General features: G+C 33.6%; 1 protein-coding gene across 11 annotated transcripts in view; it reads right to left on the reverse strand.

The window, feature by feature from the left end:
- LOC110259429 (uncharacterized) overlaps positions 1-21,876 on the reverse strand; it is a 904,175-nt gene that overhangs the window by 683,777 nt on the left and 198,522 nt on the right. The gene's annotated exons all lie outside the window — the stretch shown is intronic.

Below are 21,876 nucleotides of genomic sequence, written 5' to 3' on the forward strand. Positions count from 1 at the left end.
ACATATTTTTTCTCACTGTATTACCAGGTACAATCAATGTATACATTTTTTGAAGAGGCTCCCAATCAGCGAGAATTAGAGCAAGCAATAAGTATTTTTACACTAAGCTTTACCACTCAGAATGACTACTTACATGGAACAAACGTAGTTCAAACTTCAGCCAGTCTCTTGTTCATTCATTTTAAGAGATAGGCTCTTTTTTTATTTTATTGATTTTTCTCTGCTCATTACGGATCACTTCATCTTCCTTTGATTTGTTTCTCTTACTGACTTGGCACTTCGTGTAGGTGCTTCACTTCTCACTAATGGCAACTGCTGGCTATTGACCAAATATGACATGACTATTGAACCGAAACTTTTTACATCATTATAATTCTATATTGGTAAATGCAGTTTTATCCCCTGCAAATTAGCTCTGCTGACAGCATTAAAAGTGACCAGCAAAGGCAAAATCATCATAAAAATGTCCGACAATACAATCACAATTTAGATCTCCCCAAATACTATATTATACAAAAATTTTGATTATCTAAAATTAAGTGAAGAATCTACAAAAATCACAGTAATTAATGAATATCTGTGTTCTTTTACCACAGTTGAACCACAAAAATAAAATTAATCTTACATGTAAATGTGTAGTCATTATTTAAACAATTCAAAGAAAACAATGATTTGGGTTTTTTTTTTTTTCCTTTTTTAGATACTGCATTTGACAAGCTCAACATTCTCAAGGACAGCACTCGTTATTGAGCCCAATCTGTCAGTACTGAGTGGCAAAAAATAAATGATAATTCTGTATTCTAACCTGTTTCAATGCCCTACAGGAGTTAATATCTCCTTTTGCCCAAAGGTTGCATTTGTATTGTAACATATTCTACACATTTTGTGCCTGTAGCAGAAAATAAAAATGTATTCCTTTGTGAAATGTGCATGTTTTGGAAATATGGATAGTCAGATACAGGATGATGAGGTATAACAAATGATGAGAGGAAAGAAACTAAAGCAAAATCTAAAGTTTGGGGAGTATTCTATGGGTTTTATTATACTTGTGAGGGCCTGAGGAAGATGTGTACATCTTATATCAGGACACACTAGAAGGAACTAGAGGAAATATAAGATGCAGAACTGTGTGTTAAGATTTTATTCAAATTATTCTCGGTTAAAGAGCTTTTTTCATTTTTGGCTTGAGCATATAGCCACAAAACCATTTATACGAATGAGATAAGTCCACAGTTTCTTATTGCCTTCCACTCCCATTCTCCTCAGTGGTTTATTATACTTTTCCTGAGTTCCTTGAATCCCTAGCCTGCCTACAAACTGACACCCTCATCTTGGTGTTCAAATATGGTCAGTCCTTTCCACTCAGAAAGTGGAGAGAATAATTAATACATTTCAGTTTCCATTATTTCTCTTCTTCTGACATAGACTCTCAAGAGTAATTTTCACCACTTTTTTCATGCTTACACCTTCCAGTGTCTTGAATTCACTGCACAGTATATATATATATATATTTTTTTTTTAACTCTAGCACTCTCTATAGAAACTATCTGAAATTGATCTCTGGATGATCAAACAGACTTTGTTTTTAATCTGCCTTGACTGCTTTGTGATATCTGTCCTCTTGCTTGGACACATTCTCTCTTCCTTTAACTTAAGAGGGAGTACTTTTTTTTTTTTTTTTTTTTTTTGCTTTTTAGGTACCTGCGGCACATGAAAGTTCCCGGGGTAGGGGTCAATTAGGAGCTACAGCTGCCAGCTGACACCACAGCCACAGCAACGCAGGATCCAAGCCGGGTCTGCGACCTACACCACAGCTCACGGCAACGCTGGATCCTTAACCCCCTGAGTGAGGCCAGGGATCAAACTCACATCCTCATGGATACTAGTCGGATTCGTTTCCTCTGCACCACAACAGGAACGCTCTGGCAGTACTATTTTGATTTTCCTTCTTATCACTATTATTCATCTGGTTGCTTTAGCATTACTTGTTCATCTGCTCTCCTGTCTAGAAATGAACGATATTTTTGTTCCTTTTGTGGTCTCTATACCAGCACTTTCACGAGATTAAATACACAAAATTATTTCTCCAATATTTGACCTTCCCCTGAGTGCAAAGCTCATTTAAATTCACCTACCAAATTCTGAGTATCTATATAGTTCTCCAATAGAAATCTCAAAAATATTATTGACAAAAATAATAACAATATGATAGTAATAATAATGATAGAAATGGTACTCTATTTCGCATACATTATTTGTTTAGTCTTCATAAAAACCCCTTGAGAAGAATTACTCTATATGTTTTATCATAAACAAAATTAACAATCAGAATGATTAAGTAACATACACAACGTCCAAAAAAAGTAAAGGTTAGTACAGTGATTTGAATTCAAGCCTATCTGATTGCTAAATTCTACTGTTTCCTGAAACAAATTTTATATACAATAAAACCTGTTTTTCTACCTTGTTTAAAGCTCAGTTAATAACTTCAGCATTCAGAATCACTCATACTTAAAATCTAAGAGACAGCTCTGCCCACTTCATCTCCAATAATATCCACATTCAATTTGTTTATGAATTTTGATGAATGCCAAAATGTGTTCAAATAAATTTACTGTTCCATTTTCTCTTCCATTACCAGTTGCTCAACACTTTCTAATCCCAGCTCTCTCTGTCATCTCTTTCTACTTATCATTCTTAAACATAAACCTTATTCATATTATTTCCTTAACCCGAATCTTTCAATTATTCTAACAGCAAATAGGATAAAGTCCATACTTCCAATCCTCTCATTCATGTATTTCTTATTATTTCCAGCTGATTTCCTTGCCACTCAGTCTCATGCCTTTTTGTATTCACTCCATCATCATTTGGTGTGTGTACATGACAATCACTTTCACATTTCCCCTTATTCTTTTGCTCATGCTCTTCCTTCTGTCCTTATTTTCTTCCCTGACTACAAATCCAGTTCATCACTATTCATCATTGGTACATTTGGACTTGACTAGGTCGGTTACGTATCTTTCTCCCAAAATAAACTGACAGGTTTTCAGGGCAAGAGTCAGCAATTCATTTTCACAGCTCTCCTCGTTTTTCCCTGGAGACCCTATCATCTAGGACTTCTTGCACATAAAGCTCAAACCAAAACCACTGTTTCAAAACTACAGTGGGATAATAAGAGAAAGTTTCAACAATGATATATGAAGTTTCGAGATTCTGGGGAGACTATAAAAGTGAGAATAATCATACTAACTTTTTAATAAATTACAATGTGACAATGACATACACAAAATCCTATCATTATACTACACAGTAATATTTTAGAACATGTGAAAGATGAAACTGACCTTTAAAAATTTTAGAAATAGAAAAGCAGATTATGCACAAAGGATAGGAGACCAGAAAAGCAAAACATTTCTCAAAATCTATAGTTATTTGCATGTTTTCTAAAAATTAAGGACATTACAGGGAAAATACAAATTTGACACAAAAACATTCAAATCATAAAATGGAAAAAATGAAAAGAATAAAAATTTCATTTTAGTAAAATGCATAAAAGAACCCATAAGAAAGCCTAATAAACATGAGATGTAAAATCAACTAGAATAAATAAAATGTTATTACAATAAACATAAGATTCTTAAAAGTTTACATATTATTAAACATTTTTAATTAAAAAATTAAAATATGCACATATTATCAAAGAAAAAAAGGAAAGTAAACCTAGGTATATTTAGTTTATATAAGAAAAATAAAAATGAGTAAGTAAATACCTAGGAAAAAAAATAACAGTTAAAGGTAAATAAAAATGTTGTAAGATGGTAGTTTTACATTAGATGAAACAGTACTCAAGAAAAAAGTCTTATTTTACAGTAATGGAACAAATTTGAGTTTTTCAAAATGGGAAAATCTATAATTTTATGAGCATTTATAAAAATATTCTTTTAATGTAGCAAGCAAAATATATAAAGTCAAAGTACTAGAAACCAAAAATATTTGTCACCCACTCTCCCTCCCTCCAAAATGAAGTCATGTTAGGAGAAAATAACTTGTTTACCTCAAAACTCAACAGGATGAGGAAACAAACAAATTACATAAGAGATTTAAATATCATACTAGAATTTTATACTATACCCTGAATATATATTCTTTTAAAATTTGCAAATATTATTTATTAAATCAGTTACACCTTTTGCCACAAATATTAAGAAAGTTTCCAAATAGTAACTATAAAGCAAATATTCACTTCAACACAATAAATTTTATATTTAAAATTAACATAAAACAAAGAATTTTAAAAAATGAATCCTCTACATAATAAATATTGAAATTAATACTAATGAAAACATTATTTGCAGTACCTATAGGATTCAGCCAAAGCTCTATGCAGTTAGTAAAAAAAAAAAAAATGGGCAAAGTAACTTAGAAAGAGAAGGTATTGAAACTCAATAAAACATATCAAATGAACTTAGGTGGATGACATTAAGGAGGATTTTAAAGGTAAAACCCCTCAAAAAAGTTAGCATGTAGTCCCATTTGATTATTTTCATTTTTCTTACCTGTTCTTTTGATATTTTATCTATGAAATCATTGCCAAGATCAAGATCATTAAAGTTTTCCCCTACATTTTCTTCTAGAAGTATTTTCAGGTTTTATGTTTAAGTATCTAATCTATTTTGAGTTGATTTTTGTGTATTAGGTAAAATAAGGGTTCAATTTCATTTATATGTAAATACCCATTTTTCCCAGAACAATTTGCTGACAAGCCTATCCTTCCCTCCTTATATTCTTGGTACCCATGTCACAGATCAAGTGACTATATATGAATGGATTTATTTATAGATTCTATATTTGTTCCATTGGTCTAGATGTCTGTTTTTATGCCAGTCCCATATTGTTTTGATTACTGTAGCTTGATAATATATTTTGAAATCAGTAAATATGATGCCTATGGCTTTGTTTTTTTCTCAGGACTAATTTGGTTATCCACAGTCTTTTGCGGTTCCACATGAATTATAGAATTTTTTTCTACTTCTGCAAAAAATGACTTTAAGATTTTGATTACATCAAACAAAAACACGTCTGCACAACAAAGGAAACAATCAAGAGAGGAAAAATGTACCTGCTGATTAGAAAAAAATTTTTCAAATTGTATATCTCAAAGGGGTTAATCTCCAAAACACATGAGGAAAACCTATAACTCAATAATCACACAACTAATAACCCAATTAAAAATGGGCTAAAAACTGGACTAGACACTAACTCAAAGAAGATATACAAATGGCCAATGGTATATGAAAAAATGGTCACTGTCATTAATTGTCAGGGAAATGCAAATCAAAATCACAATGAGAAATCACTTCACATGTCAGAATGACTATACTCAAAAAATAAAAGAAAGAAAGAGAGAGAGGAAAAAAAAAGAAAGAAAAAAGAAAGAGAAAAATAAAGAGAAAGAAAGAAAGAAAGAAAGAAAGAAAGAGAAAGAGAGAGAGAGAGAGAAAGAAAGAAGGAAGGAAGGAAGGAAAGAAAAAAGAAAAGAAAACGACAAGTGCTGCTGAGGATGTGCAGAAACAGAGGAATCCTTGCACGCTATTGGTAGAAAGGCAAAATGGTGTAGCCACTATGGAACAGTAGAAGGTTCTTAAAAATTTTAAAATAGAACTACCATAAGATCAAGCTCCCCCACTTCTGGATATATATCCAAAAGAATTGGAATCAGGATATCAAAGAGATATTAGCTCACTTATATTCATTACAGCACTATTCACAAGAGGTAAGATATGGAAACAAACTAAATGTCCATCGACAGATGAATGGAAAAAGAAAATGTGTTATTATACTTACAATGGGACACTATAAAGCCTAAAAAAAGAAAATTGTGTGATTTCTGATGAAATGAATGAACCTTGAGGAAATGATACAAATTGAAAGTGTCAGCTGAGATGAATAACTTTTAGAGAGTTGCTGAAAAACACTGTGACTACATTCAATAATAGTGTACTGTATACTAAAAATCTGAGATGATGTATCTCTATGTATTCATATCAAATTTTTAAAACAATTTTTTCCATTATAGTTGATTCACAGTGTTTTGTCAATTTCCTTATACAGCAGAGTGACTCAGTCATATATATATGTGTGTATATATATATATACACATATATATGTGTGTGTGTATATATATATATACACATATATATATATATATACACATTCTTTCTCTCAAATTATCCTCCATCATATTCCAACAGAAGGAATAGATATAATTCCCTGTGCTATACAGCAGGATCTCATTGCTCATCCACTCCAAATGCAACAGTTTCCATATATTAACCCCAAACTTCCAGTCCATCCCACTCCCCCCGCCACAATTGGCAACTGCAAGTCTGTTCTCCAAGTCCATGAGTTTCTTTTTTGTGGAAAGGTTCATTTGTGCCTTCTATTAGATTCCAGATATAAGTGATATCATATGGTATTTGTTTTTCTCTTTCTCAGTTCACTTAGTATGAGAGTCTCTAGTTCCATCCGTGTTGCTGCAAATGGCATTATTTTGCTCTTTTTTATGGCTGAATAATATTCAAGAAGATATATGTGATATCTTCTTAATCCATTCATCTGTCAGTGGAAAATTAGGTTGTTTCCACATCTTGGCTATTGTGAATAGTGCTGCAATGAACATATGGGTGCATGTGTCTTTTTGAATGAAAGTTTTGTCTAGATATATGCTGAGCAGTGGGACTGCTAGGTCATATGGTAGTTCTATATTTAGTCTTATGAGGTACCTCCATATTATTTTCTATAATGTATCAATTTACATTCCCACCAACAGTGAAGGAGATTTCCCTTATCTCCACACTGTCTCCAGCATTTGTTATTTGTAGACTTACTAATGATGGCCATTCTGACTGGTGTGAAGTGGTACCTTACTGCAATTCTGTGCATTTCTCTGATAATTAGTGAAGTTGAGCATTTTTTCACGTGCCTGTTGGCCATCTGTATATCTTCCATGGAGAAATGTCTACCAGGGTCTTCTGCCCATTTCTCAATTGTGCCGTTGGGTTTTTTTGCTGTTGAGTTGTATAGGTTGTTTGTATATTTTAGAGATTAACCCCTTGTCAGTTTCATCAGTTGAAACTATTTTATCCCATTCCATAGGTTGTCTTTTTTTTCCCCTTTGGTTTCCTTTGCTGTGCAAAAGCTTGTTAGTTTGATTAGCTCTTTCCATTTCTTTGCATCTTCTTTAATTTCCTCGATTAATGTTTTATAGTTCTGAGCATATGTCTTTCACCTCCTTGGTCAGGTTTATTCCTAAGTATTTAATTTTTAGGGGTGCAAATTTAAGAGGTATTCTATTTTTATATTCCTTTTCTAATATTTCATTTTTAATATACAGTAATGCAACCAATTTCTGAATATTAATCTTGTACCCTACACTTTGCTGAATTCATTGATCATTTTGAGCAGTTCTTCTGTGGAATCCTTATGGTTCTCTATATATAATATCATGTCGTCTGCATACAGTGAAAACTTTACCTCTTCTCTTCCAATTTGGATACTTTTTATTTCTTTTGTTTGTATGATTTCTGTGGCTAGGACTTCTAATACTGTATTGAATAAAAGTGGTGAGAGTGAACATCCTTGTCTTGCTCCAGATTTTAGCAAGAAGGCTTTCAGTTTTTCTCCATTGAGTATTGTATTTGCTGTGGGTTTATCATAAATGGCTTTGATTACGTTAAGGTATGTTCCCTGTATACCCACTTTGGTAAGAGTTTTGATCATGAATGGATGTTGGATTTTGTCACATGCTTTTTCTGCATCTATTGAGATGATCATGTTAATGTGGTATATGACGATGATTGCTTTGCATATGGTGAACCATTCTTGTGAACCTGCAATGAATCCCACTTGGTTGTAGTGTGATACTTTTTTTAATAATGATTTTTATTTTTTCCATCATACCTGGTTTAGAGTGTTCTGTCAATTTTCTACTGTACAGCAAGGTGACCCAGTCACACATACATGTATACATTCTTTTTTCTCACATTATCATGCTCTTTTTAAGTGACTAGATATAGTTCCCAGAGCTATACAGCAGGACCTCATTGCTTATCCATTCCAAAGGCAATAGTTTGAAAATTCCCAGTCCATCCCAAACCCTCCCCCTTGGCAACCACAAGTATGTTCTCCATGTCCATGATTTCCTTTTCTGTGGAAAGGTTCATTTGTGCCATATATTAGATTCCAGATATAAGGGATATCATATGGTGTTTGTCTTTCTCTTTCTGAACTACTTTACTTAGTATGAGAGTCTCTGGTTCCATCCATGTTGCTGCAAATGGCATTATTTTGTTCTTTTTTATGGCTGAGTAGTATCCCACTGTGTAAATATACCACATCTTCTTAATCCAATCATCTGTCGATGGACATTTATGTTGTTTCCATATCTTGGCTATTGGGAATAGTGCTGCAATGAACATGCAGGTACATGTCTTTTTCAAGGAAAGTTTTGATCTTTTTTTTACATTTTTGGATTTGGTTAGCTAAAAGTTTGTTGAGAATTTTTTTGTCTATATTCATCAAAGGTATTTTCTTTTTTGGTAGTATAATTTTGTTTTTTGGTAGTATCTTTGGTGTTGGTATTAGGGTGATTGTGTCTTCATAGAATATCTTTGTGTGTGTTCTCACTTCAACTTTTTGGAAAAATTCAAGGATGGGTATAAATTCTTCTCTGTATGTTTGGTAGAATTTGCCTGTGAAGCCATCTGGTCCTGGACTTTTGTTTTTGGGGAGTTTTTTTATTGCATATTCAATTTCATTTTTTTCTATTGATTAGATGAAGTTTACTAAATGTCTATAGCTTTTCTCCATTTTAGTTTTAACATTAATTTGTACATTCAACTTTCATGACATTAGAACTCTTCTAATTAAGAAAAATAATATTGAAGATTGATTGAGAAATATTATGCAACATACCAGCTTTGGCTTCTGAGCTGGTCTCCTACATTAACTCCCTGACTAATATGCCCAGATACCAAAATGTCACCTGCTGTTTCATCTGAGAGATTTTATAACTTCTGTTGTTGTTGCTGTTTGTATTTCTTAAATTTGCTAAGGTTTATTTGTACTACTCTCTTAATTAAGAATTACCTCACTTCCAGTGTCTCCTTTTTAATCATATATAGTCACTGCAGATGATTCTAGGTTTTACAAATTGTCAGTAAATAAAACCAGGAAAAAACAGGCTTCCTGTTTTTCAAATGTTCAGAATAAGAATCTTACAGACTTGAAATTCTTGAGTGTCTAAGATTCTTGTAGCTTAGTACTTGCAGAAGTCTCATCTTCAGAGATTGTAGTGGTTCCTCCATAAAGTTTGTCTTTTTTTTCATCACTTACTTTTACATTCTCTTTGATTGATTGTTTTGTCTTTTGTCTTTTCAGGGCCACACCCAAGGCATATGGAGATTCCCAGGCTAGGGGTCTTATCAGAGCTACAGCTGCTGGCCTATGCCACAGCCACAGCAATGCCAGATCTGAGCCACGTCTGTGGACTACACCATGGCTTACAGCAATGCTGGATCCTTAACCCAGTGAGCAAGGCCAGGGATGGAACTTGCAACCTCATGGTTCCTAGTCAGATTCATTTCTGCTGTGCCACAACAGGAACCCCAACTTTTACATTCTTTAATTCATATTCCTTTTATCCCACACAAAGATTATACCATACTAATTACATATCATAAAAATTGTACTGGAGAATTCATTTTTATTATTCCAACATTTAATATTGCCATACAGAAATTTCATCATATTAAGCACTAGAAATGTCTTTTTTCCTGATTGTATTGTAAGTCATATTAACAAAATTCAGTATTTAATAGAGACATCATGGAAGTATTTAAGTTTAACTTTCCTCCAATCTAGGCTCATATCATTTGTTATGGAGTCAGTAAGAGTGTAACTGGCTTTAAATCATTAAAAAAGTACTGTTTGTCTATGTATCCCTTTTCTTTTTATTACTTTATATATATATATAATGATTTTTATTTTTTTCCATTATAGCTGGTTTACAGTGTTCTGTCAATATTCTACTATACAGCATGGTGACCCAGTTACACATGAATGTATAGATTCTTTTTTCTCACATTATCATGCTTCATCATAAGTGACCAGTTCAGACATAGTTCCCAGTGCTACAGAGCAGGATCTCATTGCTAATCTATTCCAAGGGCAATATTCTGCATCTATTAACCCCAAGCAATTTCATTTCTACTGATCGGTCTGTTCAATCGCTCTATTTCTTCTTGATTCAGCTTTAATGGTCTGTATCTCTCTAGAAAGTTGTCATTTTCTTCTAGGTTGTCAAATTTGTTGGCATGTATTTCTTCATATTATTCTTTCATGGTTGTTTGTATTTTTGTGGTAACTGTTGAGATCTCTCCTTTTTCATTTCTTATTTTGTTTGACTTATTTCTCTCTTCTTGGTGATTCTGGCCAGAGGTTTGTCAGTTTATTTTACCCTTTTAAATAAAGAGCTCTTGGTTTTATTGATTTTTTTTTCTATTGTTTTTTGAATCTCTATTTTATTGATTTCCTCTTTGTTCTTTAAGATTTCCTTTCTTCCTCTTTGTGTTTTGTTCTTCTGTTTCTAATTCTTTTAGGTGGTAGGTTAAGTTGATGATTTGAGATTTTTTGTCTTTTCTGAGGAAGGCCTACATCACTACGAACGTCCCTTTAAGTACTGCTTTTATGGCATCCCATAGATTTTGAATGGTTTTGTTTTCATTATCATTTGTCTTGAGGTATTTTTTTTTAATTTTTCCTTTTGATTGCCTCACTGACCCATTGGTTTTTTAGTAGCATGTTTTTCAGTCTTTCTGTAGTCAGTTTTTTCTCATTTCTTTCCCTATGGTTGATTTCTAGTTTCATGCCATTGTGGTCAGAGAAGATACTTGAAATAATTTCTATATTCTTAAATTTGTTGAGGTTAGTTTTGTGCCCAAGTATGTGGTACTTGAGAATGTTCCATGTTCACCTGAAAATAATGCATCTTCTGATTTTTTGGGATGTTGTGTCCTGAAAATGTCAATTAAGTCTAACTTTTCTATTGTGTCACTTAGGATCTGTGTTGCCTTATTGATTTTCTGTTTAGAGGATCTGTCCATTGATGTGAGTGGGATGTTCAAGTCTTCTGTTATTGTATTCCCATTAATTTCTCCATTTATGTCTGTTAGTATTTGTTGTATGTATCTGGATGCTCCCCTACTAGGGGCATATATATTGATGATTGTAAAATCCTCTTCTTGAATGGATCCTTTTATCATTAGTGTCCTTCTTTGTCTTTCTTTATGCCCTTCGTTTTAAAGTCTATTTTGTCCAATGTGAGCATTGCAACTCCTGCCTTCCTGTCTTTTCCAGTCACATGAAATATCTTTTTCCACCACCTAACTTTTTATTTATATGTGTCCTTTGCCTTAAAGTGAGTCTCTTGAAGACAGTACTTTGTAGATAAAAATAATTATAGTCCAATTTATTTTAGAAATCTAATTGAATCCTGACACATAATACTAAGAAACAGCAATAAAGTAGAAAATCATAGACTCATTTCATTTACAAAGGTGCAGTGGATTTACATTTTACAAGACGATTAGGTTCTAAACTGCCTGTAAAGTGAAAGTCTGTTTTTTAATATTTAAATGTATCCCCTGAAAACTCCTTAAAATGTTGATAACAACATAATATGTTTCTTTGCGTTTGTAAGCCTGGTCAATACTTTATTGTTCTGTATGTATGACATATTATAACAGATTAAATAAATATTTGCTTTCCATTTAGGAGCCCTGTTGGCATAAAAATATATACACTTAAACACCTGAATAAAAACTTATCTTAGAAATGTATTCCATAATGAGAACCCAACAGGAACTGAGTTCATCTGAATAGAGAGATTTCTGTCTTTCCATATCAAGCTAATTTCAAAGATATATGCACTGAGAGGAATAGCAGGAAGAATTGGCCATACTAGTTAAATTCAGCACTTAGTAATTTTCCACTTGAAGAAAACACATACCATGATAAAACCATACCCAGAAAACAAATGCAAACTCTGTGCACTCATAGGTAATACACTAGAACCAATATCATTTAAGTGGAAAAAAGCAAGAGAAAAAGAAAGAAAGAAAACACAGGAAAATGACTTCACTACTTTCATTACTTTCAAGAATATACTACTTAACTGGAAAGGCTAAATTACACCAAGAAAAAAAAAAATACAATGATGTGTTCTAGCAGAAGTTAGTAACTAGTGCCAGCCACAATATAAATATAGTGAATGTAACATCTTATTTGTTCTTTTTTTTCTTTCTTTCTTTTTTTTTGGTCTTTTTTGCCTTTTTTTAGGGCTGCACATGCAGCATATGGAGGTTCCCAGGCTAGGTAGGGGTCTAATCGGAGCTGTAGCCACTGGCCTACATCACAGCCACAGCAATGCCAGATCCAAGCTGTGTCTGAGACCTACACCACAGCTCACAGAAAAGCCAGATTCCCAAACCACTGAGCAAGCCCAGAGATCAAACCTGCAACGTTCATGGTTCATAGATTTCCTAACTGCTGAGTCATGACAGGAACTCCAAGTAACACCTTTTTCATAACACTAAATCATTTTTAAAATGAGAATACAAATCCACAATAGCAGTAAAAACTATAAAGCACATAGGAGTACGAGAGATTAGACAGCAGAGTAGAAGGACTCAAACACACTTCCTCTCTTGAAAATTAAAAGTACAACTAAATGCTGAACAACCATCAACAAAATAGACTGGAAACTATCAAAAAGATATCCTGCATACAAAGACAAAGAAGCCATGAGAAGGTAGGAGGGGCATTTTCACAATATAAGCAATCCCATACCCGCCAGGTGAGTGAACTACAAACTAGAACTATATCACAGAGTCTCTACAGGACTTAGAGTTCCAAACCCCACATCACATTTCCCACCTGAGGGTCTGGCATTGGGAGAAGGAGCCTATGGAGCATTTGGCACTGAAAACCAGTGGGGCTTGAGTGCAGGAACTCTACGAGACTTGGGGAAATAGAAATTTCACTTTTGGATGGCACATACAGATTTCATGTGTGCAATGGGTCCCAGACCAAAGCAGGAATTCCATAATGATCTAGGTCAGATTTACATGTGGGTCGTGGAGCATCTCCAGGGAGAGCAGAAGATGACTGCAGCTCACTTTGGAGGCAGGACATTGGAGACAGAGGTAAAAGGGAATAATCCTCTGTGTGAGCTTCCCTAGAGGCTGCCAAAAATCAGGCCCCATCCATCAAGTATGAGAAGTTCCATGCCGAACAACAAACAAGGTGGGAACACAGCACCACCCACCAGCAAACAAGCTGCCTAGGCACACGACCACCTCTAATTACACCCAGAGACACAGTCGCATCTACAAGAAGGACAAAACACAGCACCAACCACCAGTGGGCAGGAACCAGTCCTTCCCACCAGGAAGCCTGCCACCACCCCCTGTATCAACTTCACCCACAAGGGGGAGACACCAGAAGCAAGAGAGGCTACAAATCTGTATCCTGCAAAAGGGAGACCACACAGAAAGCTAGACAAAATGACACTGGAGAAACATGAGCCATACAAAGGAACAAGACAAAATACCAGAAGTATAACTAAGTGAAGTAGAGATACACAACCTACAGGAGAAAGACTTTAGAGTAATGTCAGTAAGGATGATCCAAGATCTCAGAAAAAACAAAAACAAAAACCTGGAGGCAAAGACAGAGAAATTACAAGAACTGTTTAACAAATAAATAGAAGAATTAAAGAATAAACAAGCAGAGATGCACAACACAATAGCTGAAATGAAAAATTCACAAGAAGGAACCAATAGCATAATACATGAGGCAGAAGTGTAAAATGAGAAAGGTGTAGACAGACTGGCGGAAATCACTGATGCAGAACAGAAAAAAGAAAAAAACAATGAAAAAAAAATGAAGAAAATATAAGAGGACTCTGAGACAACATTAAACACATCAACATTTACATTATATGGCTGCCAGAAGGAGAAGAGAGATTAAAAGGGCTGGAGGCAATAGTCAAAAATTTCCCTAATATGGGAAAGGAATCACTCAAGTCGGAGAAGCACAGCAAATATTATATAGATAAACCCAAGGAGGAACACCTTGATGTTCAAGATGCACATTAATCAAACTGACCAAAATTAAAGACAAAGAAAATATTGAAAGAAGCTAGGGAAAATCAACAACTAATATACAAGGGAACTTTGATAAGTTTATCAGCTGATTTTTCAGCAGAAACTCTGTAGGCAAAAAGGGAGTGGCACAATATACTTAGTGATAAAAGGAAAAAACCTACAACAAAGAACACTCTACCCAGCAATACTCATTCAGATTTAAAGGAGAAATCAGAAGTTTTACAGAGCAAAAGCTAAGATAATTTAGCACCACCAAACCAGCTTTACAACATATAGTAAAGGAGCATTCAAAGTGGAAAAGAAAAGGCCACAACCAGAAACAAGAAAATTATAAATGAGAAGGGATACTGGTAAAGGCAAACATAAAGTAAATGTAATAATTAACACACAAATATGATATCAAAACCAGCAAGTAGAGGAGGGTAAAAATGCAGGATAATGGAAATGCATTTGCAATTGAGATAATCAACTTAATACAATCTTGTGTATACATATAGACTCCTATATCACAACCTCATGGTAATCACAAACCAAAAATCTATAATAGATACATATATAAATAAGAAAAAGCAATCAAAACATAACACTAAAGATACTTATCAAACCACAAGAGAAGACAACAAAAGAAGAATAAAAAAAGACCAACACAAATTCAAAACAATTAACAAAATGGCAATAAGAATTCACTTATTAATAATTAGCTTAAATGTAAATGGATTAAATGTTCCAACTGAAGGACATAGACTAGCTCAATGGATACAAAAATAAGAGCCATATATATGCTGTCTACAGGGGACCTACTTTAGTTCTAGGGACACATACAAACTATAAGCAAGAAGATGGAAAAAGATACTACATACAAATGGAAATCAAAAGAATGCTGGAGTGGCAGTCCTGGACAGAGTATCCACACAGAAAATATATAAGAAAACACAAGCCTTGAATGATGCACTATATCAGATGGACTTAATAGATGTTTATAGAACATATCATCTGAAAGCAGCTGAATATACATTCTTCTCAAACATATAAGGAACATTCTCCAGGATTGATCACATTCTGATCCACAAATAAAGCCTCGGTAAATTTAAGAAAACTGAAATGATATCTAGCATCTTTTCTGATCACAACTCTAGAAATCAATGGCCAAAAAAAAAACCTACAAAAAACACAAACATGTGGAAACTAAACAATATGCTACTAAAGAACCAATGGATCACTGAAGAAATCAAAGAAATCAAACAAAATCTAGAGACAAATGAAAATGAAAGCACAAGGATCCAAAACCTATGGGATACAGCAAAAGCAGTTCTAAGGGGGAAGTTTAAATGGCAATAAAAGCTAACCTCAGGAAACAAGAAAAATCTCAAATATACAACCTAACTTTACACCTAAAGCAACTAAAGAACAAATAAAACTGAAAGTGAGTAGAAGGAAAGAAATCACAATGATCAGAGAAGAAATAAATGAAATAGAGATTAAAAAAAAAAAACAGTAGAAAGGATCAGTGAAAGTAGGAGTTCCCATTGTGGTTCAGCAGAAATGAATCTGACTAGCATCCACGATGACGCAGGTTCAATCCCTGGCCTTACTCAGTAGGTTAAGGATTTGGCAATGCCATGAGCTGTGGTGTAGGCTGCAGACATGGCGGGATCCCATGTTGCTGTGGTTGTGGCATAGGCCAGCTGCTGTGGCTCCAATTAGACCCCCTAGCCTGAGAACCTCCATGTGCCGCAGGTGTGTCCCTGAAAAGACAAAAAGAAAAAAAAAAAATCAGTGAAACTAAAAGCTCATACTTTGAAAAGATAAACAAAGCTGATAAACCCTTACCCAGACTCATCAAAAAAAAAAAAAAGGAGAGGGTTCAAATCAATGAAATTAGAAATGAAAAAGAAGACACAATGGACATCACAGAAATACAAAGGGTCTAAGAGACTACTACAAGCAACTAAATGCCAATAAAATGGAAAACCTAGAAGAAATGGAGAGATTCTTAGAAATGTATAGGAAAGATATTACTTTTATGTGGAATCTTAAAAAAAGCATCCAAATGAACTATTTGCAGAACAGAAACAGAGTCACAGACTTCGAAAATAAATTCACGGTTAACAAAAGGGACAGATGCAGGGGAGGGATATACTGGGGGTTTGGGACTGGCATATGCACACTGTGGTAGATGGAATGACTGGCCAGTGGGGACCTACTGTATAGCACAGGGAAATCTACCCAGTATTCTGTGATAATCTATATGGGAAAAGAATCTTAAAAAGAAAAAAAAAGATAAAATATCAAATAAATGAAAAGCAATGGGGAGAAAAATACATAGGAATAAACCAAATAAGAGATGTGTAAGATCTCAAAAATAAATTTCAAATCTTGTGCTACAAATATAAAAAGTTAAGGAAAATACATACTGTACTTTTAGATGAGAAGATTCCATACCATAAAAACATAATATGACTTAACAGTAAATGCCAAATTCAATTAAGTTCTCAGAGGGTTTGTTTGTTTGTTTGTTTTAGGAGTGAAGGGAGAACAAGAAATTTATTCACCAGCTTATGTGGATAACTAAAATGCTGGAAATTTTTAAAAAAGAAAATTAAAGCTCAAGTATTTTTTAAATGTGTTGATGGAATAATGGACAAATAAATGAAAAGAAGCAAAAGAGGAATTGAGAAAAGGACACAGATTTTTGGCAATTAGTATATGGAAAAGAGAAAAATTTACTTCAATAGGGAATAAATAATATGAGGATGATTCTAGCCTTATACCAAAATGAAAAAATAAATTATAAATGATATAACAATAAAAACTTTTATGTAAAACACAGTATTAATATTTTTGGTATTTCTGAGATGAGAAGGCTTTTCTAACCAAGATATGAACAAGATACCACAAAAGAAAGAACTGATAGATATGACATGAAGATTTTAAAATTCTGTATGTTACCAGAGCTTATAAACAAAATTTAAAATGATACAAAAAGCAAAATATTTTCAACGAATATAGCATAGAAGAGTTGATATCCATGATATATTAAGAGCCCCTATAATGAAATTCTGTCACTCTTTCATAAGGAAAGAGGCTGTTTTAGAAATCTAGAACCAAGTCTCACATGAAGTGTAAAGATAAAAGTACAAGAATGTTATTGTTTCCAATGAAAAAAATAATAAAAACAACACAAATGTTTACCTGTCAGGACATTTTGTATATTTCATAGTGAGAAAGTTTCATAGGGGAAACGATGTGAAAGATCCAGTTTTTTGATATCCTTTCTAATACTTTATAATGTCAGCCTCAGAGTTTAGCCATTTTGGTGCCTGGACAGGGTTATCTAATTATTGTTTTAATTTATATATATTTTATGACTCCTGGATTAAGTACCTTTTAATATTTTTAATGATCATTTTGCATATACTCTTTCGTAAAGAACTTGTTCAAGGTTTCTGCTCATTTTTCCAGTTTTGATTGTCTTTTCCTTATCGATTTATAAGAGCTCTCTCTGTATATTTAGATATGAGTTCCTTGATGAAAATATGTATTGAAATGTCTTCTCAGAAAAAGTGTGGTGAATCTAAGTACATTAGACACAGTGTATGCTTAATTGTACAAATTTACAAAGCTGAATTAATAAAACTTAAGCAAGAGACATAGTTGCATAAAGACTAATTAAGACATGCTGGATGAAGAACGTCTTAGACTCTAATGGAGGAAGAGGCCCACAGCAGACTTTTAAAATGGTATGCTCGCTCTGGAGAGTAAACAAAGGTAAGACTGCGTAAGGATTGACAAAATAAGTATTGAGGTGAGAGGAGGGTCTAGATAGAAAACCTCTAATTCTTTCAGATTGACTACTAACAATTTAACTCCCTAGTATCCCATTTTAGCTTTCAGTGACAATACTTCTAAAATCAAAGTATTTATTTTCCTGCATATGGTGGGAGATGGCAATGGGGGAGAATGGGAGTTCCCCAAGTACGACAGACCAACAGACTCAAATGGGGAAATGGGGGTGGCTTCAGGCTCAGTGACTGTTCCCAAGCTTCCAAGTCCCCAAAAAAGACTATTGCTCCAATTTCTGCTCTAGACTTTCTCTACATATTATTACAGAAAATGATTTTTTTGGTTCATATGAGAAAGAGAAGACCAGCACAAATTATGTACATTTTTTAAACTAGTATATCTGCTTTGTCCTTTAGACAATAAGTTTTTAATTTTTTTGTCTTTTTTTTTTTTTTAGGGCCACACCCGCGGCACATGGAGGTTCCCAGGCTAGGGGTCTAATTGGAGTTGTTGCCGCTAGCCTATGCCACAGCCACAGCAATGCCAGATCCGAGCTGCGTCTGCAAGCTACACCACAGCTCATGGCAATGCCAGATCCCTAACCCACTGAGAAAGGCCAGGGATTGAACCCGCAAACTCAGGGTTCCTAGCCTGATTCATTTCTGCTGTGCCATGACGGGAATTCCCGTAGTTAATAAGTTTTTTAAATGAACAGGTAAAATTTGAAATAAGTTAATAAGTCAATATTTCTCATTATTTCTTATATCCTTTTCTGATGAATAGTTCTCTTCATAGGTATTTTGATTTCATTACAGATAACCTAAATTGTAATCCTAAAATTCTCCTAATGTATCCAGTAGACACACACTTTTATTTTTAGCAAAAGACCTCTCTCCAGTGACCTCAGATGAATGCTAACACTTGCTTTAATTTGAATAGGTCAAGAATCTGCAGTATGCCCTTAAGATACGTTATTCTGAAATATAATTCCATAAGACTATTTTCCAGAGTGAGATTAAATTTCCCAGACCAACATATTTCCACCTTCACTACCACTTTTCAATAATACAGTATTACTGGGAATGACTTTTCATCACTATGTCATACAAAAATTTAACCCATTCTGATTTACAAAAAAAAAAAAAAAAAAATCTTAATTGTTTTTCTCAGAGCCAAATATTTTAAAATCCCAGCTTTCCCTGAAGCTGCATTTACTCTCATACCTATTCTTGTATGAATCTCAGTGAAACAATCTTTCAATTTAAAACTCTTAAGAACAGAGAATTTTAGAAACATTAAAATCTCTCTCATATAATACTGTCCCATTTTGTCAAAAATAGTCTATGAGGGCAATACTCTTATGTAAAATGATCTAAGAGTACCCTGATTTGGCAATATATAACACAGAAAGTATTTCACATGATTAGGCATTCTTGATTTGTCTAGGCAAATTGATTTAAGGAGAAATCGCTACTAGACGTGTGAAATTTAGATTTAACCAAATAAAACCAAGGTCATATATTCCCAATATAACTCATTTTATTATTTTTATTTTTATTATAACATTGGCGATTTTGTGCCTTTACCATATGCAATATCATACATTGTTATTATTTACTATTTTTCTTTATAGAGTCTGACAAGGAAGTTAGTTAGCTATGCCAGTTTGAGTCCAATAAAATCCAGTAACACAGCTGAATTTAGCTACTGCAAATTACAATACATGGGATAGCTTCATTAATTATTTAGTCATATGGATAGAGGGATCAAAAAATTCATTTTTTATTAAAAGGTTATTAATTTAGTATATGTAAAATTATAATCTAATGTGGTGCAACAGCACAGTTCCCATTTGTGTTCTTACAGTATCTCCTAACTCCTTTCTAGAAATTCATTATAATTTTAATTTTATTGAATCTATGTTGTTAAATTAGTTCCTTCAACTTACTGTGAGGGCCTAAAAGTGGGGTCTATATCTCATTTAAAATATCAGTGTCTAAAATAATAGCTCATCCCTCAGACATAGTAATAATTGGGATTGTTTTAGGAGCAAGAAAAGGATGGCAAATCAATGTAATAAAACAACTGAATGGAAAATGTAAAGCACAATATCAGAAAACACTATGCTATGAAAGTATCTTATAAAACTCAGAATTGGAAGCTAAAACACTGTTTCTTGTTAAAAACAATAAAAGGAACAAAAGCAAACCAATATACGATAACAAACAAACTTATATTCAGTGTCTATTCTTCATCTGTTTCTATAACATCACTTTCAGTTTTCATATCAGCTTTGGCTACACCCTAGCTCTCAAAGCAGAAAGAGTGGCTGAGTTTTTACTTTCTAATTATTCAATAAATATTCCAAGGTATGAGTCCAACCTCAGTGCCAGTTCCAAATTCATTGTACGGAATTATGAATGGCATACCTTGGGTCAGGTGCTCACCCTGATGCAACTTGAATGTGGAGTCAGATTCCCCAATGATCACGGCAATGTGAGTGTGAATTGCTTCTCAAAGATGGGATAATGGAGATGTTCGTGTATTGTTCATATACGTTTCATAAATTCAAATGATGAATGAGTCACACTAATGCATAAAATCTATTTAAAAAGCTCTCATTGATAGACTTTGATACATTCAGTAATGTAAAGTATTTTTTCCATGGTGACAAGCAAGACAATAATTAAAGCAATAACTTATGATTGACATCATTCTTGGATATTTGTTTTCTTTCTTTTCCCTCTGCTGTATCTATCTTGACTTTAAATTACAGAATTGGTTTTTTGTCATTGTATCTACCGTTGTGAGAGAATATGTAGTTTTCATATGACAGGATGTTCATTGTATATTTTGGAATTGCTATATTTATTATTAGTATCCTCCAGTGATTCATGTTAAACAAGTTGTTTGTTTAAAAAAACATAGGAACAGTGCAGATATTAAATAATGGAATTCCCAGTTTCTACTTCTCTTATTTGCCTTTACCTAATTTAGTGATGTTTTCTCAGAGACTCGATAAGATGGGTGAAAATTGTAATTAATGGCTGTATACATATTCTATAATCTTTAAAGGCCTTTCTTGAGGCTGGAGTGCTCTAACCCAGAGTATAGACCAAGTGTAGGATAAATGTCTTCAACAGCAACGTAAGTAAAACTAAACCAAGAAGCATGCCAAGAAGTAAATGAATAACCAGACACAGTGTATAAACAAGAGAGTGATGCTAGATAAATAATCAAGTTGCACCATGAGCTGCGGCTTGTGAGCATTTATTTGGCATGCCAAGGTGTGTAGATGTACCACCTAGCTCCATTTAGAAGTTTCAGACACAATCTCTCCACCTCATCCACCTTCAGGGCCCACTCAGCAGACATACACATTCTAGGGCATTCCTGAGGTTATAGATAGGTTGTAAATGTAGTTTTATTTTATTGTACCCTTTTTAAAAAAATCAAAATTAGAAAACTGCAACACTGTTCATGAGAGAGAAATACTTATTTGGTGATCTACCCAGATTCCCCTTCTTGGCATGTTATGTGCTGATTGCTGGTGGTTATCATGAACATTGAAGCCTGATTAGTATATCTTTATTAAGATATCTAATTATAAGATTAATAATTAATAGGTTACCTTTATTAGACTAATAAGGAATCCTCAGTAGGACTGCCGGAAAATACTTATATGGCAAATATATTTGGTGCTGATTTTTTAAAAGAAAATTCTTAATTTATTAAACAGCAAATTTATATTTTTCCAATGATTCTAATCATTCTTTGACATCTTTTTAAAACTTTAAGATAAAAATTGTTAAGACACTACATTATTTTCAAATTTAAAAATAAGTTTACTTGATATTACAGGAAA

Source organism: Sus scrofa, chromosome 2, assembly GCF_054392235.1.
Source record: "Sus scrofa isolate SSC_HxYL_T2T_F1_AM1 chromosome 2, Sscrofa_HxYL_maternal_Yorkshire_Landrace_v2.0, whole genome shotgun sequence".
NCBI lineage: Eukaryota > Metazoa > Chordata > Mammalia > Artiodactyla > Suidae > Sus > Sus scrofa.